Here is a 15,429-nt window from a genome sequence, read left to right on the forward strand (position 1 = left end):
TTGCATGACAATGCAAGACCACACACCAGTCGTCACACCTCTGACGAGATTGTCAAAATTGGATGGGAAGTTTTGCCTCATCCCCCATACAGCCCTGACCTGGCACCATCAGACTTCCATCTGTTCGGGCCACTAAAAGAAGCTCATCGTGGGATTCATTTTGAAGATGAGGAGGCCGTCAAAACATCCGTGCGTCAATGGCTTAGGAAGCAGAGCTGTGATTTTTACCGTGCTGGGATACATGCCCTTGTTCAAAGATGGACCAAAACTGTAGAGATGGGCGGAGATTACATTGAAAAATGACAAAATGATTCTCAATGTTGTGGTTTTCAACCTATGTAATTGCATTTAAATTTCCTGACAATTAAACGTAGAAAAAAAAATAGGAGGCATTACTTTTTGACTGACCCTCGTATAATGCAGCTACTGAACTTCGCATTTGGAGCAGCTTGTTTCAATAATTGATGGAGTCCATAGGGAACGACTAATGTAGAAGGAGCTCCGTCTCTACATACAACTGCCAACTTCGAAAATTGCCTCTCATTTCCTTGGGAAAATTATTCTCTGAAAGGAAGTGATCTTCACCATGTGTAGTAGTGCCCAATGAATCCGACAACACATATTCTTCTTTCTGGGAATCATCTTCTATGTATCTGGCATAGATAAGCTATTAGTCTAACTACGGTTAAAACAAAGGACTTGACATTATTTCGTTGAACACCGAATGAAAACATCAAAACTAGTGTACTTGATACGACAGTTCACTATATTCTTAGAAATAGGAGGGAGTGCTGAATTGTAATGCCTCCGAACATTTTATCCTGTTCTCAATATCAGATGAGGTATTACATATCGTACAAATTACTCGGTCTACCTTCTCGATTCGCTGCCGAAAATTGCAACCCTCTGCCGCTAGAGGGCTCGAACTGTAGCGTATGACGTGGAGGAGTGTAACGTAACTGTGCGTGAGAGAGAAACAACGTGCTGGAATCTAGTTTCGAATTTGAAGAGTTCGTCCATACTTGTGGCATCATCTCCTTCAGCGAGACAATGCCAGACCACACACGAAATCTACGACATCTGCAACAATCCGACGGGTCGGTTCACCGTCATCGATCATCCTCCATACAGTCCAGAATTGGCCCCATCCGATTTCCATCTGTTTTCAAAAGTTAAAGAACACGTTCTAGGACTATGCTTTTATAGAGATGAAGCGTTGGAGGCGGAAATTATGTTGTAGCTCCGTCAACTAAGAGGAACATTCTACATCGAAGGTATCAACAAACGGGTCTCTAGTTGGAAGAAATGCTTTCGTCGCCAGGATAACATTGTTGAGAAATAAATATGTAGAAATGAAGAGTAAATATACAGACTGTTAATAAAGTCTGTTTTGTTTTAAAAGCCTTAAGAGTTATTACGTAAAAAATTCGGAGGTATTACTTTTCAGCACGCCCTCGTACATATGTTGTTTATCTTTCACACATGTTGCTCTCCAGGATCAAGATTCGGCATAGCTTGAAGAGAAACGTCGAAAAAAGTAGCTTAATGAAGAGACAGTTTTCTATGCTGAACACGGCGACGGCTTTCAATTCCTTTATCAGCTAACTATCAGGGTATACCCCAACAGAGAAAATATTCTCTGAAAGATCATTTTTCAAAGTGGCATGGTTCCTGAAAACAGGCAAAGTTAAAAATTGTCTGAAGTATTTTAGAGCAAGAACTATACATTATGCATTAAGGGAAGAAGTGCCACGAACATTTAACATTCTGAGTCAAGTATATAACGCAACTAATATTTACTAAAGCGATGATTTTGTGGTTACATTTATGCGCAAATGAACTGAGGCATTCTGAATTTTTCCTTACTCGTTTCGCCCCAGTTTATTGGGAAATACTTCAGCTACCTCGAGTAAACACATATACTTGTACGAGCAGTGCATTGCATATATTTTTCTTTGGATGTAATCTCAAAATTATGAGTGTTGTACTACTACACTGAACACGGGAGTGATGAAAAAATGGTTCAAATGGCTCTAAGAACTATGGGACTTAACACCTGAGATCATCAGTCCCCTAGACTTAGCACTACTGAAACTTAACTAACCTAAGAACATCACACACATCCATGCCCGAGGCAGGATTCGAACCTGCGACCGTAGCAGCAGCGCTTCTACGGACTGAAGCGCCTAGAACCGCTCGGCCACAGCGGCCGGCTGCGGGAGTGATGATTGTGCCTTATATTACCTGACAAAGAAAACAGAAGGCCATGCCAGAGTGGCAGTACCGCCTTGATGATATCCAATAACAAGCAACGGACGATGATAAAATCTGCATGCTGTCTTCAGAGGCATGTCCTAGTGTTAAACCTGTTTCAGCCTCGGCTGCAAATGTCGCCACTCATTCGTTGCGATTACAGTGAAGATTTTCTTTTTTCATGTCGATGCCAATATTGTACCAAAATAAGCATAAGTATAAAGAAAGTGTAGATTTCTATTAAAAACTAGACAAGCTTGCAACCACGATTATATCCATGATTAATGTCATATACCTGTGTACAACCTTTATTCCGCAGTGCAACAGCCGGCTTGAAGTAGTTGCAGAATTCAGTTCAGTCCTAATTGTGACGCAATTTTTAAACTGTTGATCATTCATTGGGTCATTAATCTTTTTACCATTACTCATCACCGAGCGAGGTGGCGCAGTGGTTAGCACACTGGACTCGCATTCGGAAGGACGACGGTTCAATCCCGCGTCCGGCCATCCTGATTTAGGTTTTCCGTGATTTCCCTATATCACATCAGGCAAATGCCGGGATGGTTCCTTTGAAAGGGCACGGCCGATTTCCTTCCCCATCCTTCCCAAACCCGAGCTTGTTCTCCGTCTCTAATGACCTCGTTGTCGATGGGACGTTAAACACTAATCTCCTCCTCCTCCATTACTCATCCGTGAAACCACACTAGGCATAAACTGATTCACTTACTTACATCTCATCAACTCAGCTATTTACGTCCGATAATGAATGGAAATTAATACTCTAAATGAGTAACATGTATCCCAGTACATGGCAAATAAAAAAAATACGTATATTTCTCGTTCAAACAATTATAAAGTCATTGAGAAGGTAATAAAATCGGAAGCACAACAATGCACTCGCCTCACATCACGTATTCCTCAGATCGGTCGGTCAGCAGGCGACCAACCAGTGAATTATGGAATAACGAAATATCAGATAACTTAGTGGATCCAATAATGCATATATTGTAGCAAGCAGGTGGCCGGTTGCTGTCTCCACCGCGCGTCACGCGTTGGTTCTCGTATTTGACAGTTTTAGACAACAATTAGTTACCTATCAAAAAATTAGTTACCTCTCAAATAATTGAAACTTCCTGGCAGACTAAAACTGTGTGCCCGACCGAGACTCGAACTCGGGACCTTTGCCTTTCGCGGGCAAGTGCTCTACCATCTGAGCTACCGAAGCACAACTTACGCCCGGCCCTCACAGCTTTACTTCTGCCAGTATCTCGTCTCCTACCTTCCAAACTTTGCAGAAGCTCTCCTGCGAACCTGCAGAACTAGCACTCCTGAAAGAAAGGATATTGCAGAGACATGGCTTAGCCACAGCCTGGGGGATGTTTCCGGGATGAGATTTTCACTCTGCAGCGGAGTGTGCGCTGATATGAAACTTCCCGGCAGATTAAAACTGTGTGCCCGACCGAGACTCGAACTCGGGACCTTTGCCTTTCGCAGGCAAGTGCTCTACCATCTGAGCTACCGAAGCACGACTCACGCCCGGCCCTCACAGCTTTACTTCTGCCAGTATCTCGTCTCCTACCTTCCAAACTTTACAGGAGCTCTCCTGCGGACCTGCAGAACTAGCAATCCTGAAAGAAGGGATATTGCGGAGACATGGCTAAGTCACAGCCTTTCAAATAATTGTTAGTTTAGGGAAATACTGAGGATGATTTTGTAAAACAATTTAGCTTCGTGACTAATTCATAATCGAAACATTTTCGTCTTTAACCCATAAAAATATTCATTTTTCTTCTCACTGTGAACCCCCGGGTTTGGAACCACCATTATACGTACGAGTTCTGTTCCTCATGTTTTTGATATCGACTGTTTTCGTGGAACTTTGAGCTTGTCCTTGTTTTCACTTGCTGCAGAACATGCTGAATATATCATATCCATCAGTATTAATGTTATGTGAAGCTTCAAACGTATCTTCTGTTTATCTAGCTAAATAGTGTGCAAATAGAGTTTTTTTATTACGTCATAGTGATCAATGGGCCTGGATGACCAGCTGTCAGGGATATAGCGCACTGCCAGTGTATTAATCGTACCTTCTATCGAACTGTGTCATGTTATGAACTGAGTGGAATTCCAGCTTTGTGATGGTGATCGTTGAGTCATCAAGATTGAAGGGCCTGATGGATTCCATTGCATTTAGCATGAGCCTGCATCAAAATACTTTCGTTGATTCTTGTGCCTAGTACTCCTCTGCTCCCTCATATCTTTCTAATAAATTTCCTTGACTCTTTTCTCGTTTCCTTTTTATTTCGGTTTCAGACTATTCCTATCTCCATAGTCTCTGAATTGAAGAATAGATGTCTACAGTTCAAAGTAGTTGGAGCGAAAGAGAATCACAGGTAACTCGTCTTGTAACACCATATCATAGGATGGAAACAAATGAATGATTATGAGAGCAATCAAACGTTCCTGGTGCCATTTACGTTGTAGTATTATTCACACAGTTGAGTTCCACTTAGTTTGTAATCCTTTTTTATGCTGGAAGTGTCTGTGCCAGCACAGTCACATTATAAAATGTGTGAGTTTGCACAAGAAGTGTTGTCGTCAGCTGGAAGAATTCCGGAACTTTGAGGAATGGCTACTCAACCAATCCTTAGAAAGCAACATACAGTTAATCACGTTCACATTTATGACGATACGTTAGCAAAATCGTCTGGTTTCTCGTAAACTATATCAACCTTATGTTTGAGTAACAATTACTTTCTTCGGAATAATAAAATGTCAGTCATAAAGAACACGGTCATCGTACCCATTTGTAACTAAAGCGAATCAATTTTTAATTCGGAACTTCAGTTTAAGGTCATAGTGTTTACTAAGATTACGCGTGGACGTGGAATATATTCATCTGACGGTAAGACATGAGCCGACACAACCAGAAGGTAACTGTCAGGCCGGACTGCAGTGCGAAATCCAAACGATGACACGCAGAGAGTGGGCACATTTACATTCGAAAATGAACATAGTGTCACATAAAAACTGCGGTCCAACAGGGACATCTCCTTAATCAATAGGCTATAGAGACGCCAAGGAATAGTTTAAGATTTTGGAACTTTTTGTTTCAATAACACTTCCTTGAATACAAGTACAGATTGTTAGTATAGATTTACAGTTTCACTGTTTCAGTTACGGAATGCAGTGTCTGTGTGGGATTTAGCTTAACAGTATTTCTTCATAAAATGTTACATTTACAAATTTAATTTTGGTTACGATTAGGAACCGATGAACAACAAATCATCACGGACAGGAGTCAGCCGTAGCCTTGTTGAACAGAGAGTCAAGAAGCTCGCATAAAATGAATTAGGAAGTGACGGATAATGCCAGAAACTGTGCATCTGACTGCTGCAAAATTTTACGAAATTGGTTTTGTCTTGCAGTATATGAAAATTACATACTCGAATAGTACCAAGGACTGATCTTTACAAACTGAAGCGAAGTACAGGAATTTTTTTTATTCAGCATATCAGTCTAAGGCTAATGTCGACAATCAATAACTAAAAGTAGAGGTAGCTAAGAATACATTTTAGGACCGTATTCTCCCTCTCCTGCCCCCCACATGCACGCACATGTCTGTTTTAGGTCAAAAGCTGTCCACATGAGTTAGCTTTACTTCATGAGATTAGTGGTTCGAGACTAAATGGTATAAGGAATTTGCTGGCCAACGGAAGAATATGAGCTGCTGATCGATTCATTGTAAGAGCCGGTAACCTCGGCTGAACCTTGTACTAGTAATTTATGTAGCAAAACATCTTGGCTCTAGATGGTAGTTTGGCAGGTGAATCGCGAAATTAATCTCGGTTGGTAACACGATAATTTACAGACGAGCAGGCTACACGTCGACTAAGAGTAATGGGTTCCTACCTGAAATACTCATCCACAACTACGCTACAAATATCGTGTTTTTTTTCTTTCCATACATTTCCTACACATCGGAGGTAGGTAATGGTAAAGGATCTTATAAAAAAACCTATATGAAATAACCAAAAAAGGAATATAGGGTTTGGGCATTGTCTTTAAGGTATAAGATAGAAGGTAAATGCAATGTATAGGAAACCGGACGAAAAATAGTACCTTTATCATACAATGAATTATAAACAAATAATTGTGTACCAAAGTTTATACTCTGTACATCTTCATTCCTATTCCATTCATGAATGGCGCAAGGGAAAAGGGACTAACAACACCACTAGGAATAAGCCCGAATAATTCAGATTTTACGCTTGTGCTCAAAATGCGAGTTAATGAAGAAAGTAATACATTTCTAGAGTCATTTTGGAAAGCGGGTTTTTGTGAATAGGGCTTTCCAGTCTTAATGTGTCTTCTACTGCATTTGGTTCGGCATTTACCTGACTGATTAAAAGACATATGTTGCATCCCGCAGTTTAACTTTGAATCCTCCCAATCCCTTTCGTTAATACAATATATTAAAGGTCTCAGACCGTCGGAAATTAGTCAAGAATTTATAGAACGAGGAGTTATGAAGGGACGTCTTAAGTGTATGAATTAGAGTGCTTGTAATAAATCTAGGCCGAGCATGCTTATCCCACTGCTAATTTTCGTTGTTATTTGAACTAAACCACTCCGGTCAGATACACTGTCTCATCAAATGTGTCCAGACAACCATACGTAATGAGGAACTGACCGCTAGATGTCACGAGAGGTGAACCAGCCAATATAAAAGAAAGCAGGGAGAAGCAGAAACAGCAGAATGGGTAGGTCAAGAGAACTCATTGAATTCGAATGTGGACTAGTCATTAGATGTCATCTGGATACCAAAGCCATGAAGGGCAGTTCAACAGTTCTACACTCGTAGCTGCCCAAGTCGACTGTTGGTGATGGGGATGATGATGTTTGGTTTGTGGGGCGTTCAACTGCGCGGTATTCAGCGCCCGTAGAAAGTCCCAATTTTTTCATACCCCTATTTTTTACGGAGTCCGATATAGTCACTATCATGAATCATGATGATGATGAAATGATGAGGAAAACGCAAACACCCAGTCCCCGAGCAGAGAAAATCCACAACCCGGCCGGGAATCGAACCCGGGTTTTCGTGATCCACGGGCAGCAACGCTAGCCACTAGACCACGAGCTGCAGACTGTTGGTGATGTGACTGTAAACTGAATACGAGAAGGGACTACCACAGCTGAACCGAGACCACTCAGACATCATATACTGACGGACAGGGACTGGCGTGCATGACAAAGAGCGGTTAAAAAAAATCTCATGGAATTACAGAAAGTGAGTTAGAAAGTGCTACTAGGAGACCGGCTATCTACCACAATGACTGTACGTGAGGAGTTAAAAAGAATGGGATATAATAGTCGAGCAGCTCAACGTAAGCCACGCTTTTTTGCTGCAGTATCCAATATTATCTACAGCTTTATAAACTGTTAGACGAGGACGTCTTCTCCTCATATAATAGCGCGGCATGATAAATGTGTCTCGGCGCTGCGCTCGGTGCTGCTGCTCGTGCGGCTGCTCGACGACTGACGGTATCCTGGAGACAAAGTGTCATCAGTTGGAGGACTTGAGAGCTTTAATGAAAGGGATATCATTGCCTACCGTACTTTTCAAATAAGTGAGTTCTATGATAGGATGAAAGCAAAGTCATGTTTTATGGCATCAACTGCTATGGTTCTACGCACAAGGAATCATCGTACAATAAGTGAAACGAAGTCTGCCTGTGTGTATGTTAAAGGCGGAGGAAAATGTGCCAAAAATAAACTTGTTGGTGATCTTACACATTATTATAGAAATTGAAAAAAGTTCACTTCCTTATCTCCTTCCTTTATATTCCATCATTTTATTAAAAAATGTATACTACTCGCCCTTAAAATTGCTTCACCATTAAAATGACGAGCTAAAGACGCGAAATTTAACCGACAGGAAGAAGATGCTGTGATATGCAAATGATTAGCTTTTCAGAGCATTCGCACCTACAACGTGCTCAAATGAGGAAAGTTTCCAACCGATTTCTCATACACAAACAGCAGTTGACCGGCGTTGACTGGTGAAACACTGTTGTGATGCCTCGTGTAAGGAGGGGAAATGTTTAACATCACGTTTCCGACTTTGATAAAGGTCGGATTGTAGCCTATCGCGATTGCGGTTTATCGTATCGCGACATTGCGGCTCGCGTTGGTCGAGATCCAATGATTGTTAGCAGAATATGGAATCGGTGGGTTCAGGAGGGTAATGCGAAACGCCGTGCTGGATCCCTACGGCCTCGTATCACTAGCAGTCGAGATGACAGGCATCTTATCCGCATGGCTGTAACGGATCGTGCAGCCATGTCTCGATCCCTGAGTCAACAGATGAAGACGTTTGCAAGACAACAACCATCTGCACGAACAGTTCGACGACGTTTGCAGCAGCACGGACTATCAGCTCGGAGACCATGGCTGCGGTTACCCTTGACGCTGCATCACAGACAGGAGTGCCTGCGATGGTGTACTCAACGACGAACGTGGGAGCACGAATGGCAAAACGTCATTTTTTCGGATGAATCCAGATTCTGTTTACAGCATTATGATGGTCGCATCCGTGTTTGGCGACATCGCGGTGAACGCACATTGGAAGCGTGCATTCATCATCACCATACTGGCGTATCACCCGGCGTGATGGTATGTGGTGCCATTGGTTACACGTCTCGGTCACCTCTTGTTCGCACTGTCGGCACTTTGAACAGTGGACGTTGCATCTCATATGTGTTACGACCCGTGACTCTACCCTTCATTCGATCCCTGAGAAACCCTACATTTCAGCAGGATAATGCACGACCGTATGTTGCAGGTCCTGTACGGGCCTTTCTGGATACAGAAAATGTTTGACTGCTGCCCTGGCCAGCACATTCTCCAGATCTCTCACCAACTGAAAACGTCTGGCCAGTGGTGGCCGAGCAACTGGCTCGTCACAATACGCCAGTAACTACTCTTGATGAACTGTGGTATCATGTTGAAGCTGCATGGGCAGCTGTACCTGTACACGCCATCCAAGCTCTGTTTGACTTAATGCCCAGGCGTATCAAGGCCGTTATTACGGCCAGAGGTGGTTGTTCTCGGTACTGATTTCTCAGGATGTATGCACCCAAATTGCGTGAAAATGTAATCACATGTCAGTTCTAGTATAATATATTTGTCCAATGAATACCCGTATATATATATATATATATATATATATATATATATATATATATATATATATACAGGGTTATTACAAATGATTGAAGCGATTTCACAGCTCTACAATAACTTTATTATTTGAGATATTTTCACAATGCTTCGCACACACATACAAAAACTCAAAAAGTTTTTTTAGGCATTCACAAATGTTCGATATGTGCCCCTTTAGTGATTCGGCAGACACCAAGCCGATAATCAAGTTCCTCCACACTCGGCGCACCATGTCCCCATCAACGAGTTCGAAAGCATCGTTGATGCGAGCTCGCAGTTCTGGCACGTTTCTTGGTAGAGGAGGGTTAAACACTGAATCTTTCACATCACTATGCGTGAAACTTGCCCGCACGCGTTCAACCGTTTCTTCGCTCACTGCAGGCCGACCCGTTGATTTCCCCTTACAGAGGCATCCAGAAACTTTAAACTGTTGCCGGCCGCGGTGGTCTAGCGGTTCTAGGCGCTCAGTTCGGAACCGCGCGACTGCTACGGTCACAGGTTCGAATCCTGCCTCGGGCATGGATGTGTGTGATGTCCTTAGGTTAGTTAGGTTTAAGTAGTTCTAAGTTCTAGGGGACTGATGGCCACAGATGTTAAGTCCCATAGTGCTCAGAGCCATTTGAACCATTTGAACTTTAAACTGCGCATACCATCGCCGAATGGAGTTAGCAGTTGGTGGATCTTTGTTGAACTTCGTCCTGAAGTGTCGTTGCACTGTTATGACCGACTGATGTGAGTGCATTTCAAGCACGACATACGCTTTCTCGGCTCCTGTCGCCATTTTGTCTCACTGCGCTCTCGAGCGCTCTGGCGGCAGAAACCTGAAGTGCGGCTTCAGCCGAACAAAACTTTATGAGTTTTTCTACGTATATGTAGTGTGTCGTGACCATATGTCAATGAATGGAGCTACAGTGAATTTATGAAATCGCTTCAATCATTTGTAATAGCCCTGTATATATAGGGTGACTCGAGTAAGACGTAACACCCCCATTATTCCGGGGGCGATTGCACGTATCAACAAGCGGTGTTCGGCGAATAATAGCCGACTATGGGGCACATACTTTGGTACATGCACAATAATCACAACGTCTATATAGACCGAGATAATGAGGGAAGTACATGTTTTTTAAATGGGACGCTATACTTTTTTTACCATCATTCGAACGCTCTGGAAAAGACGCGTATAGTGATGTAACGCATGTTCCTATTGTGATTCAAACTTCGCTTAAAAGACGCTGGGAAATATTGTAGGATTGAAGGTAGAGGCGGTCGGAAGCGGCTGCAGAATGTAAACACGCCCCGCGCGAGCCGCGGGCCGAGTTGCCGTGCTCTCTGCAGCATGCACGGCCTGCGCTACGTAGATAACTCCTCATGCGCCCTCTTTTAAGCAAACTTTGAATCACAATAGCAACATGCGTTACATCACTATACGCGTCTTTTCCAGAGCGTTCGAATGATGGTAACAAAGTATAGCGTCCCATTTAAAAAACATGTACTTGCCACATTATTTCGGACTATATAAACGTTGTGATTATTGAGCATGTACCAACGCATGTGCCCCATAGTACGCTATGATTCGCCGAAAACCGCATGCCGATACGTGCAATCGGCCCCGGAATAAAGGGGGTGTTAGGTCTTACGCGACTCACCCTGTATATATTTGCTGCGCTGTGGCGCGGCAGATGTGCGGGTTGATATAGTGGCTCCACCCGCGGCCGACTTGTTGTAACTGAGCGGTGCTTGAGGTGCACTAAACAGCAGTGCCACTGGACGTTGGATGACTGCAATCGAGTGAATGTGACTGATGAATCACGCTGTATATCCTGTAATAGTCCGGTGGAAGTTCTGAGATTGGCGAATTTACGGAGAACGTCACCTTCCATCATGTGTGGTGCCAGCAGTTAATTGTGGAGGAGAAGGTGTTACCGTTTATCGTGGTTAGGTCGTGGTCACCTTGTTGTGCTTAAGAAAACGCTAAATGCGGAAGGATATGTACACATTTTACGACATTGTATACTACGTACGGCAGAGAAAAAGTTTGGAGATGACGAGTGTTTGTATCAGGATGACGAAGCACCCAATCATGAAACTATATCCGTGAGGAGATGGTTTGTGGACACCGACATTTCTGAAATAGAGTGGCCTGCTAGAGTCCAGTCCTGAACCCAATGGAGCACCTCTGGCATGAGTAATAACGTAGACTTCGCTCCAGACCCCCGCATCCGACACACTACCTTATCTGGGTTTGGCTCTTAAGGAAGAATGGTCCGCTGTTCCTCCACAGACATTCAGACGCCTAACTGAATGTGTCTCGAGCCCAGCAGAGCTCAAGCCGTTGTAAAAGCGATGGTGGATACACCGCGTAGTCATATCCATTGATAGAGTACCGGATTTTTTGCCAGATAGTGTATGTATGGAAGCCCGAATCTGGTGTTCCCACTAATTATTCGTAACTGAAGAACATAGAGAAACTCCCTGACACCTGTTATTGCGCGTATTACTTTCAATTACTAACACAGTAACGACTGTCTGATCGCCTATCGTAGAGTGAAACGACATCGTATCTTTTCGTCTACTTATGTGAGTTACATTACCTTTATTGACATTATAAATCAGCTGTCAGTCTTTGTACCAGACACTCCAAGTCTGTCTACATTTCAAAACAAGTTTTTATATCGCCTCCATGTACACTATAGCATCGTCTTCGAAGATCTACATAGAGGTACAGACAATACCATCTAACCCGTTTACACGTATCGTGAACAGTTCCGTTCCTAACACACCATCCTGATGCACTTCTTTAGTTCTTAATGATGCCACCCAACAAAGAACGGCGAACTGAGTGGTCTTTGATGGGAAGCATTCAATTAAATCGCATGTGTGTCCAGATATTCCTTAAGTAAGCACTTTGTTTATTAGGTGACGTTAAAGAGCTGCACGAAGGCTTTCTGGAAAACAAGAACACGATCTCAACATCAGCTCTGTTATCAGCGGTCTTCTGAACCTCATGAATGAACGGAACACACGATCGGTGCTTCCAAAACTATGTCGATTTCTACGAGGGTATGTTTGAAAGTAATGTCTGCGAATTTCTTATATGAAAACTCTTAAAGCTTTTTAACAAAATAAACGTTATTAACATTCTACATCTTTATTCTTCACATCTACATATTTGCAGCCCTCTGCCGTTGGATGGCTCCAAATTGTAGCGTGTAACATGGAGGTGTACAACAGAACTATGTCGGCGCGTGTGAAACAGCGTGCTGTAATCGAGTTCCGGATTCGAAGAGATTGTCCACACAAGGACCACCCTCTCCTTCAGCATGGAAATACCAGGCCACATACGAGCGCTATGACACTGTAACAATGCGACGCCTTGCGTTTACTGTAATCGATCATCCTTCATACAGTTCCGACTTGACCGCATCCGTATGTCATCTGTTTGCAGACCTCAAAGAACACCTTAAATGATTTCACTTGGATATTGACGCAGCACTGCAAGCAGAAGCGAGGTTATGGCTCTGTGAACAAAGTCAAGGGTTCTATAGTGACGGTATGAACAAAATGGTCTCTACTTGGGAGAAATGCGTTCGTCGCCAGGCTGACTACGTTGAGAGATATGTATGTAGACATGAAGTACAGAGGTGTAGAATATTAATGAAGTTAGTGTTGTTTAAGAATGGTTCAAAAGTTTTCACATAAAAAATTCGGAGGCATTAGTTTTAAGTACGCCCTCGTACAACCGTTTGTAGAAGTGGCGCTAGTTAACCGAAATGTTCGATATAGAAGCTAACGGCCAAAAACACGTGAGCTGATTTTAAATTCTGTGCTCGCTTTTCTGTAACTGTTATTTTCACTTCTGTGTGACGATCGAAATTGGCAGACACACTCCAACCATCTTTGAGTAAGCAATTCAGGAAGACAAAATTTCGTTCTTGTTGTTGATATTCGTTTCAGTGCCATAATTATCGACGGGTATCTGGATATACAACGTAATTTAATTGATCGTCTTAGAAACAAAATATTTAAGAATTTTTTGAGAATGAAGCAGGTGAGATATTGATTTCAAATTCACTGATATTTCTTGCGCAGCTGTGTTCACTCTTCATTGGACTTCGTTCAACTTTTATTTGTCGTGAAGGATTCAATTTCGATTCAGTTTGCAATAAAGCTCTCTCTTCTCTCATATTATCTTTCGAACCTTGTCAGTGATCCATGGCGGGCCTTTCTTGTCTACACTATCTGTCACGACACAAAAAAATTTATCGCGTGCCCTATTATATGTCTGAATTCATGACAAGAGTCATTCCACATTCTCCTCGTCACAATCAAAAGTATGCAGCTGACTGATCCGATAGTTTCTAGTGAATTTCTACATTTTTACCTTTTCCAACTTTTCATTCAAAAAACCAATTATGTTTTAATAGCCTTGTTGTAGATAATTTCTCTCTCGAAGTTCACTGAAATTTCAGGTTTTGGGCCTATATGGAACAACACATTGCTGTGTAATAAGGACTCCAAGGGTGCCAAAGTAGATAGGGTATGTATAACCGTAACACGTACTGCTCTAACAAGCTCGTTGTTCAGCGCCTCCGTTTTCGCAGTACAACGGGCGCTAGTTCCTTGTAGACGGATCGTCTGCAGAAGCCGCTTATCGGCTGTTCCTGTGAAGTACCGCCGTTTCCTTGGGGAATAGCTTACCCTCTCCCCGGTTTTGTAGCCTCTGCATTGTCAGCTTATGCAAGAGCAAAGACCCTTCTAAGCATTTATTAAGGAGATTCATACAGACATAAGAGAATAATGTGAAACAGAGAAAAATAACTGACCTCGTCTAATGCGCAACAAACTCTATGGTGGCAAGTTGCGGTAACTGAAAATTACAATATATAACGGACAGCGATCACCGTAAAAACTGCGCATTTTCTTGGTAATTGTCTCTCCAACATTCATAATGTGCACAGTGGTGGCTCGTGAGTACACATTCTCGGTGTTTACAAATTTTTAAACTGAGATAAATCTGAGAGTGTGAAATTAATAGCATCCGCTGTATAACAGTCATGCTTATCAACAGGTTATACAACTACAGTCACTGACATTGATAGTAATAATAACAGTATTAATAATAATATGCACAACTTATCTGACCAAAGGGAAAATTGTTTTTGGCGAACTTTGTTTTTACATAATTAAGTACAGTTTAGGGCAAGAACGAAATAATGTGTAAGCTTTCACTACTCTGCGTTTCGCCCTTTTGTGTAAGTGGAAGGTGGCGTGCTTTTCTTATTTTTTCGGATAAATATTCAAGATCCCTAACACATTTATCAGTCCACGAATTAACTTCTGGGCGGAAAATAAGACATTTTTACGTTGAAATCTCACAACTTACGTTAATTGTAAACTTCTTAGTTAAATATTCGCTTGTAGTCACGCGTATTTGATTTCTTCACTTTCTAGGTCAATGGTTCTTGTCTGGGAGGGCTTAGTTCTTTTTCGGCTAACTTTTTATGGGAATTCAGATTTCTCCTGGTATCTAAAATAGAGTGAACGCAGTTCATGCTCACACTGCACATGAAAGCCGATTCTCGCACAGTAAACAACCAACTCCAGACACAAATTGCTACTTGTATAAATGATTAAATTCAAGCAGTGATATCTACCAACATGGTCTCTTGACTAGAATACAACTGACGCACTGAGAACCAAAAGGGCCTAAAGCACACCGTCGTCGAATGCACATTTAAGTGAACTTCAGAGAAACTAGTGACACAGATTTCGTGAATGTTCATATATACAATGCGGACCTATAACACAGGTAAACCTGACTCACCATAAGATCAACGGAAGTCAGAAGTATGAATAAATGTTACAGTCTCGCAACTGACAATGATGTGCTTTACACCCTTATGGGTCTCTGCAACTCACATGGGTTACTGTATGATAAAATACAAAACC

Source organism: Schistocerca americana, chromosome X, assembly GCF_021461395.2.
Source record: "Schistocerca americana isolate TAMUIC-IGC-003095 chromosome X, iqSchAmer2.1, whole genome shotgun sequence".
Taxonomy (NCBI): Eukaryota; Metazoa; Arthropoda; class Insecta; order Orthoptera; family Acrididae; genus Schistocerca; species Schistocerca americana.